The 26,920-nt window shown below is 40.9% G+C and overlaps 1 protein-coding gene across 4 annotated transcripts in view; it reads right to left on the reverse strand.

Moving 5' to 3' along the window:
- Positions 1 to 26,920, reverse strand: part of MNAT1 (MNAT1 component of CDK activating kinase) — a 454,734-nt gene that overhangs the window by 210,033 nt on the left and 217,781 nt on the right. For all 4 annotated transcript variants that reach the window (XM_069950810.1, XM_069950812.1, XM_069950808.1 and 1 more), the window contains exon 3: positions 14,346 to 14,401. The gene's annotated coding sequence lies outside the window, so the exon portion shown is untranslated. The remainder of the gene's footprint in view (positions 1 to 14,345; positions 14,402 to 26,920) is intronic.

A 26,920-nucleotide genomic window follows, 5' to 3' on the forward strand; every position in this document is an offset into this window, starting at 1 on the left:
ACTATACACTACATCATTCTCCATATTGTCTACATGGTCTGTGTATTAACTTATCCCGACCAAAAAATAAAATAAAATAAAAATAAATAAATAATATATATATATATATATATATATATATATATATATATGATAATTAGATACTGAGACAGTTCTACTTATCACTATTTTACCTCAATAAGTAATGTATTTGACTTAGTAACCATTATATGGTTTAGTTTAATTAATAAATTTAATTTATTTGATAACGATTATTGCAGATCTTGTTATTTAGAAAGAGAATTAGTGTAATTGTCGGGTCGTACAACACTTAAAGAATTAGATTTTAAACGAAATGTAACGAAATAGTGTGCGATTCGATTGAGTCTGAGGGGTGGAGGTCACCAATGACGCGTTATTACCGGTGCGACATCGTCATTCCTGATAGTTACATCCAGTAACTGTATTCCTTCCACACGGCTGCTTATAGGAAGATCAGGAATACATATTCTGTGTCTAATTATAACATGAATTGATGTGTAATCCATGTTACTCAATGGGGGATACAGAGAGTTACAGGAAATGTTCCCTGCCCCTGCTCCTTATATCATGTGTATTATTAGGCTGGGTTTACATATATAAGTTGGCATCAGTTGCGTTTTTTGCCTAAAAACTGACCACAACTGATGTCACAACTGATGCCAAAAATGCATCAGTTGTCATCAGTTTTTCTATCCGTCTTTTCATTAAAAACCATCAGTTGCCATCAGTTTCCATCAGTTGTCATCAGTTGTCACAAGTTGCGCTCATCAGTTGACATTTTTTTCCCCAGTATGTTTTCCTGTCATTTTCAATGGGATTTGCGGGGGAGCGCACGGGGGCTATATACTAAATTGGGGGAGCTCACAGGGGGGCTATATACTACAAGGGGAGAGTGCACAGGGGGGCTATATGGGAGGGGGAGAGCGCACAGGGGGGCTATATACTATTGGGGGAGAGCGCACAGCAATGCTGTATACTAATTGGGGGAGAGCACACAGGGAAGCTAAATATTACTGGGGGGGCAACAGGGGGGCTATATACTACTGGAGGAGAAACAGGGGGGGTGATATACTACTGGGGGACCAAGGGGGGACTATAGGGGAGGGGGAGAGCACACAGGGGGAGATATATGTTTATTTTGTGTACTATTTGACTGAACGCCGGATGCCAGAGCCGAACGGCATGCGTCCTGCCCGGCGAGGCATCCGGCGCTCTATTCCATTGTATTGGTGCGGCGCCGCATCACCGGAGCGGCGGTCCGCCAGGACGCTGCAAGATGCGTCCTAACGCACCGACGGTCCGGCGATGCGGCGGCCACTATTTCCCGCCGCACATTTTGAACGATCCCATTGAAAACAATGGGATCAGTTCAAAGATGCGTTTCCCTCCGGCGCTTTTCTCCTGCGCCGGAGGGAAACGCCGCCGCACCGCCGGACATATGTAAACCCGGCCTTAGGGCAGCATGTAGGAGAGATGACATGTATTATAATGTACATACATGTAATGCATATGTCAGTCTGTCTAGCTCAATGCACAAAATGTAATCTAATATTATTAGCTATATATATATATATATATATATATATATATATATATATATATATACATATATATATATATATATATATATATATATATAATCTCCTATAGGTATTATATGGGCATGTTTCCTCCTATTCCCCTACAACAAGGCAATGGTGAATGTCAGTGTGTCACTGGGATCCAGGGATCTGAAGAAGAGAGGGACAAGGGACCCCTTCCAAGATTGCAGTAAATAAACAGATGATATTACAGCACTCACACCACTACCCCTTTACCAAACACATTGCAGCACTACTTTACAGGCCAATTGCCTGCAGTATTATAGACTCCACAGAGATGTAACCCTTTCCATGCCAGATGCTTTAATGGACATTAGGGGTTTAAGTTCACTGTTTGCATCATGTGATACTGATTTGCTCTGTAATATATATATATATATATATATATATATATATATATATATATATATATATATATACATATACTGTATATTAGGCAGTCTAACTGGGCACAAGAGGGTTAACTTCCTGTCTATCGGATGGTTGTGCTCTGCTATAGGAAGGTTAGAATGATGATGGTGACACAAGTGATTTGTATGTTATGGCCTGTGCTGTCAAGGTGAATTAACCAGTTGCACATCACACTCTTCCTCACTATTAGGAGAGGTAAGCATTGCTTGCTTTCTTCTCTACAGCAGGGTAAAATAGCTGTAATTATGCTTTCCACAGTCCATTAGAAATGTGCAGTGTAATACCTATCCAATTTTTTATGGAAGAGAGGAAGTACTCCTATAATGCCCATGACGGAGTAGGGGGCATATTGGGTTACTGGGAAAAGTCGACTTTATGGTGGTAGTGAGAGATGGAAGAGGATAGGGGGGCTTCTCCCCCTCTCATGTACACGGCTAGATTGCACTAAAGATTGCCTATAATTCTGTAGTGAGATATGGCGGGGGTGACTGGGTTAGTTAGAAACTGGGCCCATAAACCCAATGCAGCATTCAATACATACAATACATACTACTGCTGAAATCAAAGATGATATTAGGTTACAAATATTAAAGAAAAAATAATATCAGAAGCTTTATGGACATTACCGCTGAAGGATCTTCAGATCAGATCATTAAAATATGGATTTAATACCCTGAACATAAGAGGTATGGATACTGTCTGTATAAATATAGCTTGATATGGTGCCAGTAGAATCCCTTTATATGTATATTACATGTAATTGATCCAGTATGCTATGTGATTAGGTTACACAATTGTTATGTTATTATATTTATATATGGAAGATAAACTGGTCCTTGGGGAGCTTTAAATAATGTGTGGAGGAAGAGGAAGCCAGCACTCAATGTCAAGGCCATATATAACTGAGGTATATAGGGGAGGGGGGACAATTGATGGCTCTGCAGTTGTTGTGGAATTACATTACTTTACATAGCCACATGAGTAAAATAGTGAGCTAGACAAGGGAAGACAGAACAAAACCCTGGGGTCCCTGGGCTTTTATTATAGACGCCTATGTCTTTGCTGGTCATAGATATTACATACGTGCTGGTAGGGTCTGCTGACAATGTAGTCATCTGTGTATGGGCTGCAGCACTCGCACTTCATGGCTGCTTTTAGAGCAAGATGGTGTTTGCAGGCAGTATACATTTGCATAGAGTAGCTATGGCTCTATAAGACTGCACTGTACAGAGTCTATAAATACTAAACCATGTGCATAATGTCTTAATTTTTTTCTTTTTATTAATAAATAATGTTTCTATGGTAACAATAACATTAAAGGATTACTTCTAAAAAGTGGATTATCCTGCTTTTAGTGTATTTCTGTGTTGAAGGGTTCATAGGGCTCAAGTTTGTTGCTAGGAGTTTTTGGAAGAGAAATGTTTCTCCCAAGATGAGTTTCTTCTTAGGTGTGAAGTGTTGTAAAAAGGTGGCCATGAGGAAGGACTACAGTCAAAGCCTGAAATTGGTGGTTTTACGTGCTATTTTTCCTGTGTTTTTCTGCATATTTTTAGTCGGTGTCCGGTGCCTGTCCATGTGCAAAGACAAGCCAGAGCTGTTTTTTTTCTTATTTGTTGTTTGACAAAGTAGAGCAGACAGCAAATATGTTAGATGTATCAAATAAAAAACATAACTACAAAAAAACCCCATAATAACTACAATAATAAATAACGACAATGTAAGGCCTAGTTTACACATATCCGGCGATCTGGCGGCTTCTCTCCTGCACCGGAGGGAAACGCATCTCTGAACTGATCCCATTGTTTTCAATGGGACAGTTGGGATGATCCGTTCTACAACTGATGCTGCCGGACTGACTGTACGGGAGAACGCAGCATGCAGCGTTCTGATGTACGTCCCGCTAGGCTATCCGACACCGCATCAACTAAAGTCTATGGAGCGCCGTAGAGAAGTCCCTGTCCCTCCCCCCCCCTGTTGACCCTGGCTGTGCAACAGAGTGCCCCCTTGCAGGGGATGCTGCTCTGTACAGGTGCAGCACTATAGGACAGGGGTAGGGAACCTTGCATCTCCAGCTGTTGCAAAACTACAACTCTAATCATGTCTGGGATATCCAGGCATGATGGGAGTTATAGTATTGCAACAGCTGGAGAGCCAAGGTTCCCTACCCCTGTAGTAGGAGATGTCCACATGTATTGCTGCCCAAGGTAGAGGGCTCTGGTGTCCTGCTGCCCCCCTATATAGATGGCCCCCTGTAATGCCGTGAAAAACGGATAGAAAACCCGATGACAACTAATGCCTTTTTGGCATCAGTTGTGACATCAGTTGTGGTCAATATCTACAAAAAAACAGAAAAGGATGCAACTAACATATGTAAACTAGGCCTAACACCAACATATTCTGCAGTAATGAATAGAGATTTCACTTGTCTCTACATTCCAAATTATTTTTCAGTACATCTTTGTATGTAGGAGGAAACCACCAAAACATCAGTAGAACATACAAACTCAGTATCATACAGTCCATTTTATGATGTATCTTAGCAGTTTTCTCAAATAGTCAGTTTTTCCTGACCTGATAAATCTAGACTAAATGTATTGCTTCCTTAACTACCCTCAAACATAGCAGTGGAAAGAGCAAGGAAGACTTTATACAGAAGTAATAAGCAGTATTGCTGCAAATCTAGCACAGGAAGCAAAAAAGACATTAAACAGAAGTAATGAGCAGTGTTGCTGCAAATCCAGTCCAGGGGTGAGATAGAACATGAAGGTAGGAGCTGTGTTCCTGTATGCCTGTCCCTCTCTATTTGCAGCTGCTTTCCCACCTCCCCTCTTCATAGACAATTTTCTGGTGAAGCAGAGGAAGTGTAATAGAATTTGGAGAAGCAATTTATCTGTAGGGGCGGGTTTACATTTATCTGGCGATTTGGCAGCGTTTCCGTCCAGCCCAGTAGCAAATTGCCAGAGGGAAATTCATTTGAATGGGACAGTTCAAAGCACATGGCTCTTCAATTGGGACACCGGATCGATGGATAGGCCAGACAGCAGAACACATCTTGCAGTATTCTGCCGTCCAGCCTTGATAGTTAATGGAAAAAAGGAAAGGACATCAGTTGTGGTATCAGTTATCATTAAAATAAGGATGCCGGACCGCCTGATATATGTAAACCCACCCTAATAAGTCAAATTGCAAAGTTTCCTATTACAGCTTGTACTGATATTTATGGGCAGGTATAAAGGATACTCAATTGCCTGATCCTCATGAATGTCGTTGGTGCCTGCTTACCACTTCCTGACATGGAGGAGATGCAAGGGATGGGATCAGGGAGGTAAGAGTATACTTTTATTTTTTTATTTTTAAGGAATCCTTTTATAATCGGGACTCAATGGAATCCTGGGGGTTTCCTTGTGGAAAGCTTTACATTAAACATGACAGAGTTGGAGCAGTAGTCTAGTTTAGCCATTTAAAAACATTACAGATCTGTGCATGTCAGATATGCTCCCTGTAACACGTTTCAGAAATACATTTTTTACGTGTAACAAGAGCATCACTTTGAAATGGCACATGAGGATCTTTTATGTTTTTAATGGATATCTGAGGCCGGGTTCACACTACGTAAAAAACACGGCCGTAATTCCTAACAACGTCCGTTGTTGTAAAAACGGCTGTTTTTTACGTAGTGTGAACATAGCCTAATAATGTAAAAATTTATATGACATTGAGTCCTAGGTAAACTAGACTCAATGTCCAGTATTGTCTATGTATTGGAGTTGTATTGAGTTGGCCTTCAGTTCAAAGACTTGGCATGTGATACATGAGAAAGACATTCAGACACCAAAGGAAGAATATCTGTACCTTTCTCTTCCCCTCATGCCATGCACTGGGCATAACACAATAGCTGAACAATTTCTCACAGAGACCATAACTGATTGTACTGTAATAAATGTGATCCACTTATGATTTTAGTAATTTTTTGTCTATTTGACTATGATCAAAGTTTAAGGGATTTACACGAATGTCCGAGTCACTGAGTCTTTAATGTAGGTGGTCCTAAAACATTTAAAAGTGAAAAAAGTAGGTAGTTCTCAAGATGGTCCTGTGACTGACATCAACTTGTCATACGAGTAACAAACCTTGCATCATTTTAGTATACCCCATGACAGGTGTGCCCCGCTGATCATAGTGGCTCTGTATTATCGGTAGAGGATCAAGTGTGTGAAAAACTGCTATATGGTTTCATTTACTGGGAATATTGTTGCGCTATTGTTGGCGAACGTAATACTTTATAAACTGACTATAGTGCTTTCACTCTGATTCTTTCAGGCTAGCAGTAGTAGTAGGATTTACACATGGAGCAGATGAGCAAGACTTTGCCAAAGCCTAGATTATAGTGGTCAGGATTTGTTGGTGGGAACAGAGGCGACTAAAAGTAATGACTGCCTGGGGACAGCAGGCGCAAAGTAAATTGAAAGTCAGCACCATTTTGTGAGCAGCCTCTAAGCTAAGGCTGGTGAAGGCTGCTTTTAGAATTTTTTTCTAAAGGTCTGAGAAAAAATGTATCTGTCATTCACACCTGTGTCTGCTTCCCAGCCCTGTCTATGAGCAGAGCATTACATTTCATCCTTCCTCTTAGCCCTGCAGGCAGCTCAGTGCATGTCATTCCCACACTACTGCCCTCACATACACACCTCACTTTCCCAGGCATCGGGTATACCACTCACCTACATTTGCTTAACCCACTCCTATCTGCTGGGGAAATTCACTCTTGCTGGAGGGGTCATAATTTCTTGGATTCCACAAGAAGATTGTATGTCAGCCTGTACTGTGGTCTGTCACACTGTCTGTTTCATTGTAACTTAGAACCTGACAGTATTAGATGGCCGTTTTCTTTCGTTGGGTTCCTTGGGCCCACCAGAAAAATATACATCATAGACTTTGTTATTAATGAATGCGCAGGATATATCATGAATATATTGTGATCACCCCAAGTGATTGGCTCCAAGATCAGTCCCGAATGGGCTTGTCCTCTAAAGGCATCTATTTTTGTGTCAGACATAGAGCCCACTGAACGATCCCTTGGTAATATGGAGGGCCAGTCCAAAGCTTTTTCTAAAGCTTTGCATCATATGTAATCCTATACAATCCTTCCTCAGATGTCAACAAAGCTTCCAAGAACAATTCAGTCATAAATGGGATTATCCCATCCATCAAGATTTGCTGCTACTTTCTCAGTCAATTGCCTTAAAGATGGCCATATGAATGAACATTATTCACAGTCCTATTTTAGACCTTCTTTGCACCTTTAAGGGGCGCTGCCATCTTTCCCTCACACATGTGTTATCTGTTTGGTTATTAATCTTGGATTGAAGAAACTATAATTTGTCTGCACGTAATGCTCTTGCACCTCTGGGACTTCACTGTTAAAGATATTCATGCACTTACTCAATTGCTACCAAGACATATATTTTATAACACTAAGAAATCTTTAGTACAGTAAAATAGCTCCATCTAGTGTGATTGCATCATTGTGCAATGAATATATAAATCCACAGTGCAAACACAATGATACACCTTATATTGCTGGTATTCTATGTGGCACAATAGTCTGTTACAAAATCCTGATGAAATAGCAATCTGTACAACCCCAGATGCCACATAAATGCCCTGACAATCATAGGCACTACCTGCTGGACTGGAAATCCGTGTTAACACTGCAAATCTGCAATGATATCTGTTGTACATCTGTCTTGTGATGTATGTATAGAGTATAGACTAAAATATTAAAGTGACTCTGTACCCACAATCTGTCCCCCCAAACCGCTTGTACCATCGGATAGCTACTTTTAATCCAAGATCTGTCCTGGGGTCCGTCCAGCAGGTGATGCAGTTATTGTCCTAAAAAAAAACCTTTCAAACTTGCAGCCCTGTGTCAAATTGGCGTGGCCTAGAGTGTCCGTGCCCTAGGCTTGCACCGTCTCTCTCTTCCCACCCTCTTTACCATTAGGAATGCCCCTGGGCAGGATTTCTCCTATTCATTACTTGTCTGAACACTGCACATGTGCTGGATCGTTAAGGCCTATGTGAAGTGTTCAGACAAGTGATGAAATGGAGAAATCATGCCTTGGACAATCCTAATGATGAAGACAGCAGGGAGGAGAGACAGAGAGGTGTCACAAGCCTAGGGCACAGACACTTAAGGCCACACCAATTTTACATAGGGTTTAAAAGTTGTTTTTTAGGACACCTGCATCATCTAATGAACGGACCCCAAAACAGAGCTTGGATTCAAAACAGCTATCCGATGGTACAAGAGGTTTGGGGGACAGATTGTGGGTACAAAGTCGCTTTAACCTTGAGTATGTATGTCCGATTTAGGCATACATATCATGGGATGTAGGGTGAAATGTTTAGCCATTTTACTCATTTTGGGTTCTGTGTGAGGAATTAACACTTGCTATATAGTTCTGTGCAAATTACTGCTCATCATTGGGTGTCCCAGCAGAAGGATAACCCATAATCAGCTTACTTTTAACCCTTCTCTAGTTACTAGTTGGGGCGTGTTTCTACACTGTCCAAATAGTGCTGACTATATCAGAAACACGCCCCATTGGCAAGGGATATGGAAACACCCAGTTGTTAGTCTGTCATATGAAGTCCCCAACAAAGTGCAAATCTGTGGACTATAGTCATTCTGTGGAGTCTAATGCCAGCACCATTTACTATGTATTGTAGAATATTGCTGTACATTTGGTCACACATTTCAATCACTGGTGTACAAAGGGTGAAATCAACACCAAGATCTGCATGTAATACATATGTAGTTGCAGGGCATTTGAACTGTGGAATTTTTCCTGTACAACATATTTTAGTCATATTTGCTATATGAGAAGTTCAAACTCTTTGTTATGATACTAAATTTAACCCCTCATGGGTTAAGCTGAGGTTAGACATTTTTCAGGGTAGATTCACACGCTTGCGGATCTGCGGATTTTAAATACATTGATTTGTTTTGGTGTAGAAACACTGCAGGTTTTCTGGAGCTGATCCGCAGCGTGTGAACATAGCCTTAGGCGGCATTTTGAGTCACATATAAATTATCACTGCATGTATAAAATTGCTATTTTCCTATAAGAGTACATTCACATGTACAGATCTGGTTTTAATTTTACTGTAAGTACATTGATTTGTTATGATGTGGAAACACTGTTTACGGCAGATCTGCAGTGGATACGGTATGTGTGACCGTATCCTTTGAATAGATTTTAAACTGAAATTGCCAGCACATATTACGCATACTGATTCTCCTGGGTCACTTTGCTAGATCAGACATGCCAAGACAATTTGTTTGGTGCCAGCTTATACCTGTTATTGGTATACACAGGCAACAAAATCCCCACCGCTAGCTCAGGTAGTATATGCTAAAACTCTGGTAGTATATACAAAAATATAGACATGTTCTAATGGCATTAGGTCTGTCATCTATTCATATAACAGGCAGTGCTCTTTTACTTCATTTCTAAAGCTATATAAGGTCTTATAAATCATGTTCTGCTTTTTTTTAGCCAAAGTGGCCACTAAAAGTCTATAAACCTCTGGTGCCGCAGACCTTACTGACCACTGCATCTAAGGGGTTAAATTTACTTGCCAATGGTACTGCAGTACTCCCATAGATAATGAATTACGTGGCTGTGCCGGTAAACTGCAATGAAGCTCTATTCAAGTGATAAGGGCTAGCAGCAGTCACTTGCACAAATGAGTGGGCAGGTATTCTGTGATGACTCTGCCCCTTTTATCCTTGGCATTGGTGCAAGTCTCAGGGGTCAGACTCCCACGAGTAATAAAGTGATGGCATGTCCTAATGATATCAGATGGGAATACACCTTATAAACATTTCCGTTCTATGGAGATAAAGTATAAGGGGTTTTCGAACCTTTTTATTCTATTCTAACAGCAGAAAATGCTCTACATTTTGCATCCATGTGACGGTTGTGTCCAATCACTGTCCTCAGTTGTGATTCGGGGATGAATGGCAGGTGGTTGCAGGATTTACACAGAGCGATGTGCAGCTGATATCAGTGATTTTATTGGATGATTAGCTGATGAACAAACATTTTCTTGTTTGACAGCAGATCACAGGCTGTTTTTTTTCATAGGCCAATATGTAAAGGCTTGTGTGGAAAGGCTTCTATTCCCATGCACACTCAATCATGGAAAAGGGCAACACCATATGGCGCCTTCATATAACACATTATTAAGAGAAAATAACCTAATAGAATGTAATAGATCATGTCATGATAAAAGCCAAGAAAATCAAAGGTTATAGAGTCCCAATATGTCTTCTGTATGTGCATTAACATAAGGTGTCTTTTATGACAAGTCCTAGTGACTACTATATGACCTAAAGCTTATATATCATATAATTTTGGCCAACAAATAAACTAAAAAACAAAATGTATTAAGCAGAATGAACCAGGACTGATTTTCCTGCAGTTCAAACCTGCAGTAAATGTACTGTTTGCCAAAACATTATATGTGACTTGATAAGTTGTATACTGGTTCCTGTGGCTGCACTGGGTATTGAAATAAGAGAATCTTCCTTGAAATGACATTGGGAGAAAATACTCGAAGGAATAAAAGAAATCAATAATAAAACACTCCGTTCTAGCCCTAATATACTAAAAGAGTATTCCGAATTACTGAAATGTATACCCACAACTATAACTGTACTTCCTTTTTCTGGATTACACAGGGTTAATTAAACTTTTCTCTCCCTCACTGGCAAGTTTCACACCATGGTTGGGTCAGCCAAGAAGGAGAGGAAACACAAAAGCAGCAAAATGATTCATTCTACCTGCTTTTCCCATGAGTGATCACCTGCTGCAGGGGTCATGAATAGCAGGTAGCTCACTCAATCTCCATCTCTGAGAGGCTCATTTGTTTTGGTGACAGCTGAGTGACAAGAACTGAAACCCGAGCCGGCAACTTTGCCTGATGTGCGGATAAAACCCTGGATGTTCCCTCAAACATTTCAGGAAATGAAAGTTGTAATGCGATCCCTTTGCGCCAACAACTCCCCCAGTAAGCACAAAGGCTCAAAGGAACCAACTCAGATTAAATTCAGCCCAGAGATGATGGAGAGAAAATAGAGATCAGGCTGAAAAAGCTGGGGCTGGCAGACTTCTCCTCAACACTTATTGGAAATGTCTGTCTAAGCATGGATTTAAAAAGGTCAACATTTTCACAAGTGCGTAAGTGCCTGCGCCTAAAAATAACATCTTTCTTTAGTAATTACAGTAGATGAGGATGGCGATGGCCATGCTATGGCCTCTCTGTATACAATGTACTTTAGAAATGCAAAAAAGTCACCGACCATCTCAAAAACATTCCGTGCACTTGGATCCTATCTGGTTATAATTGGGATGGATATATATATATATATATATATATATATATATATATATATATATTTTTTTTAACCATTTCTAAATTTTGGTTCCCAGGTAATAGATGTTAGGCCTCAGCCATGTGCGTGGAGTCGGTACAACAGCAATGGAGTCCCAATGTTTCCATACTACTACTGGTGCTCCATATGGCAATATATTGTAAACATTTTCTGTAGTAAAGTATTGATGGAGCACACTATATTGTTTTCCTAAATGAACCAGAAAGTATGGCATGAAATAAAATCATTAGTGCAGTATGGACCCATTAAAATACAGCTGTGTGCCGGAGGCATGAAGCATATATGAACACAGCTATATGTGTGAAAAAATGTATTTGTGTGCCGGGGCTATATTGGTTTCCTATTCCATAAAACTGTCTCTATACAATGATAAATGTGATACTTATGTCACCTATAACACTACCTATACAAAATAGACATGTTGCTTTAAGAGCTGGGTGAACTTTTGCTATATTCTGTACTTAGCCACAATGTAGTTGAATGGAGCTGAGTTGCAATACCAGACACTGCCTACAAATAAGAATGTCTCATTTTATCAATTTGACAGACACTTTTTTGGACAGCCGTCCATATACCACCCATTACTTTGAAATTGTCATTTGGGCACAAATTATATCCGTGCGAAAAAAATGGTCATCGAATAGCCAGAAAAAGATTTTGTGTGGTTGTGGCCTGTGTCTGGAGAACAACATGCAGACCTAATTTGTATTCTTTCAAAAGCCAGTTTTAATCTTAAAGGGAACCTGTCAACCCCCAAGTTGGGGTGACGTCCGCCTGAATTACCACTAGAGCCCCGGATACTTACCCCAACTGGCCAAGTCCCGCTCCTGGAGCCCGTCCCGGGACGGAGATATCCTTGTCGGAAGCCCGGCACGCGCACTGCAGGAATGAGTCCGACGCCCATAGAGAATGACGGCTCCATTCATTCTCTATGGGCATCACACTCATCTGTGCAGAGCGCACGGCGGGCTTCCGACAAGGTTATCTCCGTCCTGGGACAGGCTCCAGGAGCGGGACTTGGCGAGTTGGGGTAAGTATCCGGGGCTCTAGCGGGGGGGGGGTCGGACGGCCTTCACCCCGACACGGAGGGTGACAGGTTCCCTTTAAGAATCCCTAGGGTTAAATGGTTTTGCAAACATTCATGAAGCAAAGTATATGCATTTGGTGTGGGCATTGTTCTCTATGAATTTACAACGTCCACATCTATAGAATCCCTTTAAAGAGACCCTTTGATATTGAATATCTGCAGGGGGCATGTTATAGAGTAGGAAGAACTATGTAGATTCATATATAGTAAGTAGGCGGTCCTACTTATTGGCTCTCAGCTATTTGTGTATGAGACAGCTGTCAGTTACTTAGGTAGACGACCCACATGACTACTTTGCCCAAAATGAGCAGATATTTCCATGATTAAATTAGTAGTTATCATGGGACTGTTCCCATAGAACTATATATCAACCTGCTCCACTTCACCTGCTCTATAACATGATGCCTGTAGATTGGACTTTATTTTCAAAGTGACAGTTTTCAGTTAAAGGATTAGAAAAACATGGCCACTTTCTTCCAGAGACAGCACTACTCTTGTCTCCAGTACAGGTGTGATTTGCGAATAAGCTCCATTCACTTCAATGGACTGGAGTTGCAAAATCCCACCCAAACTGGAGACAAGAGTCAAGCTGTCTCTGGAAGAAAGTGGCCATGTTTTTCTATGTATTTCTATGTTTTTCTATGCATAGACAATAGCTGCTGTTTGATATGGTCCTGCGGCCAATATTACCATATCTGCTGCAGAAACATTATTTTTATTTTATTTGGATTGCAGGGACATTTGGGTGTGCCTGCAGTCCAATTAACCATTACAGTCTATGCAATGTATGGCCGTCAGAACGGCCATACATTTTGTGGACAAAGCAGGAACAATGGCCGTTGTTTCTGCATTAGCTGCTGCAAATAATTAGCAAGTAAATTATTTGCGTGGCCGTAGGAGAACAATGGCCGTTGTTCAATAAATTGTGTAAACGACTGCCGTTGTTCCCTATAGAGGTCAATGCAGTGCATTATTTTAAGGCAAGAATGGCCGTTATTTTAAAGGGAACCAATCAGCCCATCGGGCTGATATGGTTCCCTGAACTGCTGTATACAGCTCCTGCAGCAGCCGCGGCACATACTGGCCGCAGCAGGAGCTGTATACCTGAAAAAAAGGACTTAATTCCCCGGACACATTACAGGCAGCATCGGGGAAGTAGTCATTTGGTTGGCTCCCCGTCCGTATCTAGTCACCGCGCTCTACATGTCAGCGTGCTCGGAGGGATGATTGACAGGCAGAGAGGCTAGTAAAGGACCTCTCTGTCTGTCATCCATTCTCTGTACACACGCTGACAGGCAGAGCGCGGTGACTAGATACGGGTGGGGAGCCGCCCAGATGACTACCTCCCCGCTGCTGCCTGTCACGCGCCCGAGGGATTAAAGTCCTTCCCCGAAAAGTGTGAGTAAGGCATCTTGTATGTATATAACTGGCTTGGGGAGAAATAGTAAAAAGTTCTGATATCACCCCAGATGCTGAACACAACGCAGCTATAAAATTATATATGAACATTGGTCAATTTTGGCGAGTGGCGAGCTCTTCGCTTTATAAATCCAAACATGTTTTGTATGTAGTGCAAATTTTCTATCAACTACTGAAATAAGAACCATATGTTACATAAATTACAGAAATCCGCTGGTAGAGATGGCGGAAAGAAGATGAGGAAGACTGCTGCCAGGGCCCCAACTCGCCACACATAATCAGACATATATTGTATATGTAAATAACATAATAAATAACTAAAGTAATAAAGAAATACTGTACTCACCCCTGTTGTTTTCCAATTATAATACAGCAATCTGTTTTGCTGCTCTCAGGAATATTCTGGTAACAGAAAAAAAGTAAACAATAAATATTGAATTTGGATTTTTTTTTCATTGTTAGAGCAATAACATAACATTGGTTTGGAAGCATATTCAGTATACAGCTCCTATGCAGACAGGCATACTACTGTCCATTTTTCCTTATATTTAGTTGATTAGGCAGAAGTACGGGATAGATGGAAGGGAGTATGACTGCAGAATCAGACTATTCACAGGTTTTCTACCACAGGTCTAGATCGGAGCTGTATGTACAAAATATTTTGAAACTGGTAATGAAGACTTGCAAAGATGCTTTTTTTTTTTTTTTAGATGCATTGAAGTGATTGAATGTAATGACTTCATTCTCAATTATGTATTTTAGCGGTATTTAACCCTTTAAGGACAGAGCCTGAAATGGCCTTAAAGACTGGGCCAATTGTCACTTTTGCGTTTTCGTTTTCTTAGCTTTCTAAGGCCCATAACTCTTTTATTTTTCCACCTACCGCCATGTAAGGGCTTGTTTTTTTATGGAACAGGTGTACTTTGTAATGGCATCTTTCAATCTGCCATAAAATGGACGGAACCCCCAAAATATCATTTATGGGGTAAATTTGGGTCAAAAAATCAACTCCGCAAGTTTTGGGGGGGGTTCCATGTATACGTAATGTACTTTACGGTAAAACTGTAATTTTTTCGTTACTCTATAGGTCAGTCTGAACACAGCGATATGCATGTTTACTAGGTTTTCTAACGTTTTACTACTTTTATTAGCAGTAAAACTTTTTTTTTGCAAATAAGTATATTTAACCCTTAGAGGACGGGGCCAATTTAAATTTTTGCGTTTTTGTTTTTTCCTCCTTGTGCTTAAAAGGCCATAGCAGTTGCATTTTTTCACCTAGAAACTCAAATGAGCCCTTACTTTTTGCCCCACTAATTGTACTTTGCAATGACAGGCTATATTTTTTCATAAAGTACACTGCGAAACCAGAAAAAAATTCAATGTGTGGTGAAATTGAAATAAAAAACGCATTTCTTTTATTTGTTTTTTTTTCGTTTTTACGCTGCTCGCCCTGGGGTAAAACTGTCTTGTTATATATGTTCCTCAAGTCGTTACGATTACAATGATATGTAACATGTATAACTTATATTTTATTTGATGGCTTGTAAAAATGTTATATAATTTTATAATATATAAAATTTATATATTTATATAAGGAACAAATATATGTTCCTTAAAATCGCTCTATTCCCAGGCTTATAGCGCTTTTATTCTTTGGTCTATAGGGGTTTTTTGAGGTGTCATTTTTTGCCCCATGATGTGTTCTTTCTATCGATATCTTGATTGCGCATATGCGACTTTTTGATCGCTTTTTATTAAAATTTTTCTGGATTTGATGCGACCAAAAATGCACAATTTTGCACTTTGGGATTTTTTTGCGCTTAAGCTGTTTACCGTGCATAGCAGGGATCAGTGTTATCTGTGATCTTCTCATAGAGCCTGCCTGTGGCCTGTGGCAGAATCTATCAGAAGATTGGACTGCACGGTGGTAAGGAGTATACAGTACCTCTGGCAGTCAGGCAGTGTGATCAGGACCCCCGCAGACACGCTGTGCGGATCCCGATCGGTAAGTGGCAGGAGATGCTCCTGTCACTTAGACTTAAACGCCGCAGTCGCTGCGCGATCGTCGCATTTAAGGGGTTAATGGTATGTGGCTGCGCGATCGTGGTGGCCCGTCATCAATGGTGGGGGCCCGGCTGCTGGTTGCAGCTGGTCCCCCCTGCTAGGAAGCAAGCTCAGCTCCTGAGCTGGCTTCTCAGTGCGGCCCCTTCGGCTGGGTGTACATTTACGCCCCTTTGCGTTAAGGCTCAGCCTGCAGGGGCATAAATGTACGGCCCTGGTCACTAAGGGGTTAAAGTATTTACTTCACGGTCGGTAATAAGATTTAAATACCACCCTGTCGACACCGCTGCGGTCAATCAGCTGTTGTGATGCTTTTTTGAACCTACCGCCTGGTACCCATGATATTTGCCTGTAATTCAATTTGCTAATGAGGGCCATTATGCACTGGAGTTCGGCCGAAGATGAGCAATTCAAAGATATCTCCTTCCTCCCACTCCCCGTGACGCACGCCTTCTGTTTTCATTGAGGCACAACTAAAGTCTCTCTCACAGCCCTGCCTCCTTTTCCCTGTCTGGACGGGCCTTTCATTGCACCGTGATTTCTGTTGTCATTGCTGCCTGATCTCCACCGCCATCATCACAGTGGGTATTCCCAGTGCGTGTGTGCATGTGTGTGTGAGTGGAGGGTGAGTGGAGGGTGAGTGGAGGGTGAGTGGGTGGGTGGGTGTTGGGAGTTGGAGATATTTTTGAATTGTTTGCATCAGGCCAACCTCCAGTGCACAATGGACCCCATTAGCATATTGGATTACAGGCGAATATAACAGCACCCAGGGGGCAGATTTTGGCTATGAGGCAGTATATTCGCTTTAAAGGAAATTAACAGCAGGTTAGGACACTCTAACCTGCTGTTTTGTTCCCATAGCACACGGAATGTTTAGAATGAATGTTATTTCAAATCTTCACTTTAAAGCGTCCCTATCACAAAGTCCGCTAACCCGATCAGCAGTGAATTCTTCTTTGCGCCCGGACATTACAGTACCCATGGTGAATTCACCGCCATTTGGGTCAGTATACTTTGTGTACCAAACGTTCTAATTTACATATTGATGAAAGTAAAAATTAAGTGAAAACAGTACTGAGGATGAAGGAAATATCTTTAGTGTTCTGTGCACTGTTACGATTTTTACAAATTTCTAAACATTTTGCATCCATAGACCTGGCTGCAATGTCAGTCTAAGGCTATGTTTACACAACGTTTAGCAGTGCCCATTGCATAGCAAACTGCCAGCCACCGGGCTGTATGCAGGACGTTCCTGCAGCCGATACTTCTGTATCACCTGCAGGAACATTCTTTTTTTAACACCATCAGGTGTGCCCGCAAATCAATTAGCTATTCACTTCAATGTAATGTGCCCGCAAATCAATTAGCTATTCACTTCAATGTAATGTGCGGCCGCCGACGCACTTTACATTGTGTGAACCTCTATTGTTTCCGGACGCTGTTCAGTGAACAGTATCCTGAAAATATAGGCATGAATATTATTTTAAGAACGGCCGTTAAAATAACCATGTGTGAACACAGTGGGTGGCATTGCATTGACTTCCATTGATTCCATTGAAATCAGCGTCCATTCTTTACTGAAATATTATAATAATAATCGTCCCGTGGAATAGAGTGCAATGATCAGCCGACATCGTTCGTGTCGGCTGATCGTATCAGTCGCTTGTTTTTCAACATGTTGAAAAACAAGCGACTAATAGAGCAACGATCTGCTGCCGTCGCTCTGTTAAATAGGAGCATCGGCAGCAGACGCTGCTGTATCCTATGGGCTGCCCGGACGATCAGCGGTCACCCGGGCAGCCCCCCCCCCCCCCCGCAGCTCCCCGCCGCTCCTCCCGCACTCACCTGCTCACTGCAGCCGCGTGCTGAATAGCGGCGGCAGCAAGCGGGGAACGAGGAGCAAACGAGCTCTGAGAGCGCTCGTTTGGTCCTCTAAAACGACCCGTGAAATAGGGGCTTTAGAAGTAAGACTGGCATCTTTTACTGAATCTTATACTGCACTTTCCATTTTTAGGGGGGTAAAATTAGCTTGTATAATTTTTTGCATGAATGCCGACCAGCATTGCCTTTTACATCGGAAACCCAACTGAATATTTTCAAAAATGTGGCAGGTTCATTCAGGTAAAATGCCAGTTATACATTCAGTAACTATTATTCAAGTTTAGATTTTAATTCTTTGTTTATAATATAATTTAGTGCACCTGTGACTGGGAGAGAACTAAACATCCCGTGTCGCTAAAATAAACAGTGGGATTGTGGAGGATATTCTGTAACATGAGTATGTATGTGCTTGTAGATACATAGGCTTAGGGCTAGTAACAGAAGACTATGTGTAATAATTGTGATAATAAAATAATAAATTCCATCTTAAATCTCTGATTTTGATGAGGAGTATGTCTGCAGCATTAGAATTTATTTAATAGGGTACATGAACAGACAACCACTGTATTTCTTTAAAACATCCAGGTAACACAAAGCCTACTTGGATGTTAATGTGAGTCTAGTGAGTTGCTTCAGATTTGGTGTTGGGGAAACCCAAGAAGTGGAGTCAAAAAGTCCCCTTGTGTTCTCCCTTTAACCCCTTTACAGAAATCTGGATTTTGCTGCCGGTAATCCTTAGTTGCAATCCTCAAAGTATTCTCCAAAAATAAACAGTTGAAGCATCCAAGCTTGTTATCATAGGAGTAGATACCCTGCGTCCCCCAAAAGAAGACAGTGTCTAATATTAATTTTTGCTCCCAAAGAAGCCCTAGGTCTTATTTTCAGGGGATGTCTTATTTTTCCATGAAAAAGAATTTACATTTATTATTAACCCTTTGAGGACCAGGACCAAAATTACCCAGTGGACCGCGCAAATTTGATCTTTGCGCTTTCGTTTTTCCCTCCTCCCCTTCTAAGAGCTCTAGCACTTTCAGTTTTCTATCTACAGGGCCATGTGAGGGCTTGTTTGTTACAGGAATAGTTGTACTGTGTAATGGTGTCTTTCATTTTACCATAACATGTATGACGGAATCCCAAATATATTATGAAATTATAATTATATTGTGAAATCGTAAAAAAGAATGCAATATGGTAACGTTTGGGGGGTTCCTGTGTCTACGTAATGCACTATATGGTAAAAGCGACATGATACCATTATTCTATAGGTCAGTCCGAACACAACCATATGCAGGTTTACCCAGTTCTCTAATGTCATATATTTTTTTTAATGAAATCCTTTTTTTTTGGCAATTATTAATAAAATGGGCCTATTGTGACGCTTATAACGGTTTTATTTTTTCACCTACAGGGCTGTATGGTCATTTTTTCCGCCATGATCTCTAGTTTTTATTAATACCATATTTGTGAAGATCTGATGTTTTGATCACTTTTTATTATTTATTTTTTTTACATATAATGTAACATAAAATCGGTAATCCGCACACTTTTTTCCCTCTTTTCGTGTACGCCGTTCACCGTTCGCAATGACACTTGTTATATTTTAATAGATCGGACAATTACGCACTCTTACCTTTGGGGGAAGCCTTATATTTAGCAATTCAGCAAATATTTTCAGTCTTATTTACAAGTGGTCTTTTCGGGGAAACAGGGTATTACTCATAATTAAGCAAAATTAAGGTCAGGTCAACATTTGATGGTCAATCTTAGATGGTTAGTGCACATGGAATTCTTGAAATACAGAAATGAGCAGTAGGTAAGGGCATGTAGCAGATAAAGACATTTTGTTAGGGAAAAGTTGCAGTAAACAGAAACCCATAAACTTTTCAGAGACAAGGAATGGCAGTGAAAGAGTACATTAAATAAGCTATGGCCGCAGAGGATTTAGGTGGAAAACACAGACCTACAACACACACTTTCCCTTTGGGCTATATTCACACTACGTATTTTTTCGTAAATCTACGGCAGTTGTTGCACAGTGCAACAACGGCCCTGATTATAATGAAAAAATATGTTACATTGCTGCCTATGGGATCCCGGCCGGAGCGTATAGATATGGTATACGCTCTGGCCAGGATCCCTAGCAGCGCCGCAAACAACTGACATGTGAGTTTTCTGCGGTTGCTATTCAGTAAACAGCGGCCGCAGAAAACCATGTCAGCGCACACTATGGAACGAACAGCTCCGGCCACTCGCTCCATAGCGTGCAGCGGAGAGTTCTGATGCGGGCACGCACGGATGCGCCTGTATCAGAACTCTGTGGCCTGAAAGATCATTTGGCCAGTACTGCAGTACCGTCCAGGATGAGCTTTTCAGAGACCGGCCGTTCTGTGACCCGGCAGGTCTCATACATAGTATGAACATGGCCTTAAAGTGTACCTGTTGTTATAACTTTCCAAACTTAAATCAACAGTAGATGTAATAAAAAGCAAGTTTGCAATTTACATTTATTATTTTTTTGAGTTATCATGGAAAACACAGCACTAAAGACAGGAAGGACCCGGTCATTTGCACGCTCAGACAGAAGACAGTCATTTGGTTGCTGGAGGCATTGAGCCGTGACACTATGTACTGGTCAAACATGGGGGACATTTATCAAAGTTCCGGAAGGCGTATACACCAGGGAGAAGGCTTAGATTTGTCCCTTCTCTCTAGCGTACGCCTGCTGTATCCCCCGGTCACCTGATGGGCAGGCAGGGAGAGCTAGGGGGGAGTGGCAGGTCAGGGAAAAGGAAGCGTGACCTCCCATTTATCATAATTTATGTCTGCTTGCAGGCGTAAATCATGATCCAAATGTACCTCTGCTGGAAACAGGCAGATTTGGTATGTCAAATGCAGGGTCGGGCGCCTGACCGGCTGGATTCACTAAGAGACGTGCACCTCTTAGTGAATTCGGCTGGGGAAAAGGGAAAGAGCCTAATTTAAGACCGGCATACTCGTTGATAAATCCCCCTCCCCATGTGTTTAGTCTCTTTAGACTAAAAATTTGTCTTCAGGAGACTGGACCTGGATTTCTGGTGAGTTCAGCTTTGTTTAACAGCATAATAACAAAAAAGTAATAAATTTATATTGCAAACTTGCTTTATTTCAAATAAACTGTTGTTTTGGATTTTGAAAGTTATAACAACAGTGACCCTTCAAAGTGTCCAAGAGCCAGGAAGCATACCTTAGGTGAGGTCGGTCTATTGGAAAATGACAGTGGCAAGGACACTGAAACAGAATTGCCACTGGACACAGGAACTGCGATGATGGTAAGAGAAAGTATGGTAAGGGAACAGAAGAGTGGCACCAGTGAATTAGCCTATCATGGGATCCTCTTGTGGGTTCATGTTCATATACAATTACAGGGACTTCCAACAGCCGCTTTTGAGGTCCAGCATACCTATCACAAGCTGAAATCAGTTACTACTAGGGTTTAAAGTGTATCTGTGATGATAACAAAAAAAAAAAAAAAAAAACTTTCACGTCACAGGGACATTTCAAATATTTTGATCAATTAAAGTCTCACCAATGAGGTCAATAAGCAGAGAGAAGCATGAGGAAGCTGAGATCTAACATCTCCATCCAGGCAGCTCCATAGCTGCCTGGGTGTAGAGTGCTGACAGGCAGGGAGTGAAATGCATTACCACACACTTTTTCCAGCTAATTCTTTAGATCGTTGAGGGTCTCAGCAGTGACACAACCCACAAATCAAAGCGTTTGCGTCTATTTGTCCTGTATGGGAATGATCCTTTAATAATCAATACCTGAGAACAACTTCAAAATGAGTTATATGCCCCAAACAACACAACAAACATTAATAACATACCTTTAGGCCTTTACATGAATAAACAATAAATTTTCATACTTTTTATGAATTACAATTTACTCAGCTTGGGATCCCAGTCTAGGTTGTTATGTGTAAATGAAAATAATGGCTGTGCACTTACCGGTCAATTTCCCTGACAAGCTGTGTTCTCAGGATCTACTTGAACCTAATTTAATGGATTTGTAATTATCCCTCATATTATAAAATACAGAAATTTGCCTTTTGGGGGTACCTGATGAGAGACCTGGGAAGCTCTAATAGAGTTGAAAGCCTTGGGGACATGATCTCTGAGCTGAGCTATTGTCTAATGCAACTCGCTAGCAATTAGTCCTGAACAAATAGTGTGGATCTTTGTTAGGCCAAGAGCTTAGTGATGAGCATCAGCCAACACTTGGGTGCAGACAATAGACAGGGCAAGCATCATTTACAGCAGTGACCATCTAAAGAGATGACAGCTGAGAAGCGAGGTGTTCCATTTAGCCCAGAGTAATCCACAGAAGGGGGCTTCCTTTGATGATTAACCTCAACCTGGCCATATGGAGTATGTACGTACTTTGTAGTACAGGTACATTTATAGCATAGGTGCTTCATTAGATCCATCAGTGAAACATATCTATACACTAAGACACTGATGGATGCAGTTAAACACTATATCACGGAACATTGAAATGCCACTTGTACATTTAAAGGATACCTATATATTTTACAAACTTTTACCATGTGACATGTCAGAAGTTTTAATCAGTGCTAAGACCCCCACTGATCACTAAAATGAGGGTGAAGAGCAGTGCTTCCCAACCTTTTCCACCTCATGGCCCCCTTGGGAAAAAAAATTTAGCTCGGGGCCCCACTACCAAATAACGTTATACAAAATACAAAAAACACCATTCAGTAACTCTTTGATCTGAGGTGTCACTTGCCATTGTTTACATTCCATTATTCTTACATAAATGATTCTATTCTTTAGCCAATGAAACTATGATATGGACCTCAGGAGGGGGACACCCCTCCTGAAGATATATGCTGCGTACTGTCTTAATAAATGAGATTTGCTTTGACCCCAAGCTAGATGTCAGTGTAATTCTTCTCCATGCACAAGAGATAAATGTTATAAATTGTTAATTCGGAGCTGACAGTCAATACAAAAGCACTCTTCAGGTGTGTCCATAACAGCAGTCTCACAATTCCCACCGGGATCCCGCAGCACCCCTGGCGGGTTCTCACAGCACCCCAGTGTGCTGCGGCACCCTGGTTGGGAACCGCTGGTGTAGAGGTTCACTGCCCAGTGTTGTACCCTTTCAATCTTGATCCTCGTTGATCCTTGGCGCCACTTATCAATCGATCTTGATCGATCTTCAATCTTTCACGTTTTAATATTTCTATTAACTCTACTCCGTTTTCTTTGGGCAGTCAAGCAAGCATTGAAAATTCCACACATGGAACATGTAAATGTTTTCTTTTTAAGTTTTTTTTAATACACATTTTGTTTATTCCCCAGATTGAACAATATGCATATACAGATCAATGCAGTGCATTGATACAGAACAGTGCATTGATCTATAAGATCAGTGCTCCATTGGTACAGCCTGCTGAAGGCAGGTTTTATTAATAGCCAAGTCACAGCAGCCACAGAGGCCTACCAGAAGCTTCAGGCCACTATGACATTCAAATCAGATGCAATTGTGGGGATGTGACTTGTTTACCCAACACCTATAGGCGCTTTCTGTTTTTCTGCACAATGGCTGGGTGATCGGCAAATAAAAGCCATTGTTAACTCCTCCTTGTCTGTAAGCTCTTGTGAGCAGATCTCTCACTCCTTTTGTATCATTATTTATTTTAATTACTCAATTCTGTACTGTGTAAATGTAACTCCTACACTGTGTGTGTAAAAAAAAAAGCGCTATAGAATCTGTAGGCGCTAAACAAATATTATTATTATTTTGGCATGTAAAGAAGGTCATTTTCTGGAGGCGCTGCTTTTGTGCACTTTGTAGTTTAATCCATATGCTAATGAGATGGTTTGGTGCACTGGGGTGGGACTATTGCCTTCAGTGCACCTATCCACCCTGGCCGTCTCACCCCTTCTAATAAATATTGGGGCGGGTGCTTTGCAGTATTGTTACTCTAGCGCTCATCCATATGTAGCATATGGAATAAACTACAAAGTGCAGCTGAGGATCAAAAACTTACCTTCATCCTCATCACCACCTGTGCACTATAGGGAAATAGCAGGTTATACATCGAGTATACAGAGAGTCCAACACCTGAGCCCTCTCTATACATTTATGCTTGTACGACATATATATACATAATTTTGGGGAAGGATTTTGCATGATGGATTTGAATGTGCCTTCTAAGTTTGTTACCTAGCCATCAGCTTATTCTCCTGGTTAATCTGAGCATACATGCCTATGGAGGAGTAAGAGAAGAGAGATTTTAGCTGAACATTCAGCTAACACCGATCTAAAGTATATGGTTTTGACATAAAGTTTGTCTTCCTAATAATGTTTTGACATCAACCCTTCCCCCCTCCAAAAAAAAATCCATTAAAAACCCTCCTGTTTCACTGATTTGTAACATTTTGCTTCCTTCACGCCATGAATAGGAATGCTAGTAGAGCATTTTTATTTTCTTACAAATGGGACAAATCAATAGATCACTTTTCTCTTAACTAACTGAACTGATCCAAAATGAACCAGAATCAGTTTTCCAATCTGTGTTAATCTGTCAAAAAAACAACAAAACTAAACAAAAAGTAATTATTGCTGTAACATTTTGTACGGGCAGTAAGGCCACATTCACACATATGCTGTTTTCGGACAGCTGTCATTTTGAGACGAAAATATGTCTTATCTTTTGGTGTCTAAATGACAGCCTTCTAAAAGATGGCTGCATTTTTATTTTTCTATTTTCTATGATTTATGTTGTCCGGGAATTTCCTCTTGTCTCATGTTATGTGTCACTCAGCATCTCTGCACTTGTTACTTCCTAATTCCAGAGCTACTTCTGCCCACACAGCAGATTCAATGAATGACGACAATTAATTTCCAGTCCAAAGGTTTAACCTCTTAAGGTGGCCAAACACATTACATACAAGCGGTTTTAGAATTGAACATCCACTGAATAATCATCTGGTTAACAAATGTTTGTCACCATAGCCATACACATTTTCAATGTTCTAGCACAATTTAGGCTATCTGTGTTTATCCACTGTTTTGTTAGCCTAATTTTGATCAATAAATGGCTGTAAAGACAGACAAAAAAAAAATAGTTTTTTTTCTTTTTTTCTTTTGTTCCATTTTTAAAATGACTCCCTAAAAATGGCATGATAACATAGCTTTGGAGGGAATTTAAAGTGGAACTCTCAGCAGGTTAGACAAATCTATGGGGAGCTGAGGGGCAGGGCCGTGCTCCAAACAGCCTGGACACAGCATTACATTAAAACTGCCCAGGAATGGTGCCAAGGATGAAAATAAGAGACATACCCTCATCCTCACCACCTCGTGTGCAGTAGAGAGCTATAACCTGCTGATAGTTCCCCCTTTAACTCTTTGCCGAAAAATGACATTCCCGGAACGTCATGTAAAGCAGGTAGTTCCTGTAACATGACGTTCCAGGAACGTCATGCTTTCCCTGCCTCCCCCCGCTGTCCCTATCGGCGATCGGGTAGCCGGAGGAGGCTGTCTCACACAGCCTCCTCCTGCTTCCCCTGCCCAGAGGGGAGGTGGCTCCCCCCCTGGGCAGTTAACCCCCTAGGCGCCGTGGAAGGACCGTGGGACCACAGCGCCTATGGGGAATCTGGAGGGAGATCCGCTCCCTCTGACCCCCCCCCTTCACCCCCACGGAGCCGCGCGAGCAATCCGGGGGGTTACCCTAGCAACTCAGATGCTGCTTAATGCTTCTGGGCTGCTATGGTATATAACAATCAGGCCCCTGCATTGAGGCAGGGGTCTGATCGTGTGAATGAGCTGTCAGTGTACTGACAGCTCATTCACTGTATATAATACATTACAGCACTGATCATGTGCTGTAAAGTATTATATATACACCTGCAAAAGTTAAAGTGAAAAAACACACACACACACACATACATAAATAAATAAATAAGTTACATAAAGAAGTAATTAAAATAAATCCAATAAATACATAAATAAATAAATATACACATTCCCCACCCCCCTTTATAAATGATCCCTTATGAATAAAATACACATATTTGGTATCGCCACGTCCATAATGACCCCGTCTAATCACCCGTTACATTAATTATCCCGTCCGATTAACACGTAAAAAAAAAAAATTGTAAAAATGCTATCAAAATGTCACATGTACCCAAAAGGTGTACCACTAAAAACGTCAGCTTATGCCGCAAAAAAAACACAAACAGTATTTATAGTATAAATGCCATAAACGATAACAAACGCTATATAAAAGGGATATTGCTGTAATCGCACCGACCTGACGAATAACTACAACATGTCATATGTGACATATATTATACGACGTATAAAAAAATTACAAAAAAAAGCTGCTAAATTGTATTTTTTATTCGTACCACCTTATAAAAAAATTAAATAAAAATTGATCATTGTGTCACATGTCCCCCATAATGATACCGATGGAAACGTCAACTTGTCTTACACAAATATTTTGGCACCACAAGGCCTCTGTGACATGGTATAATGGCTAAAAAAAAACTGAAATAAAAAAGGCCCCAAAATTTATGAGGCCTCTGTATGTGTGAGGCCTGTGTTTGAGTCAGGTGACGCATTGCGGCCACATATGGGGGATTTCTAGAAATCCCCCAGATTAAAATGGAACATCTAGCAAAAAAAATGAAAATTTAAAATTTCTCCTCCAACCTGCTTAAATTTCTACAAAACACCTAAAGGGTTAATAAACTTATGAAATATTACTTTGAATACTTTGAGGTGTGCAGATTTTACAGTGGAGGGATTTATGAAAGTAACTAACATACCCTAATAAAATCAGAATTTAAAATTTTCCTGAAAATTTGAAAAATCGCTGCAAAATCTCAAAGCCCTCTAACATCCTAACAAGTAAAAGGACGTTCACCAAATGACGTCAACATAAAGTAAACATGTTGTAGATGT

Source organism: Dendropsophus ebraccatus, chromosome 13, assembly GCF_027789765.1.
Source record: "Dendropsophus ebraccatus isolate aDenEbr1 chromosome 13, aDenEbr1.pat, whole genome shotgun sequence".
Lineage (NCBI taxonomy): Eukaryota > Metazoa > Chordata > Amphibia > Anura > Hylidae > Dendropsophus > Dendropsophus ebraccatus.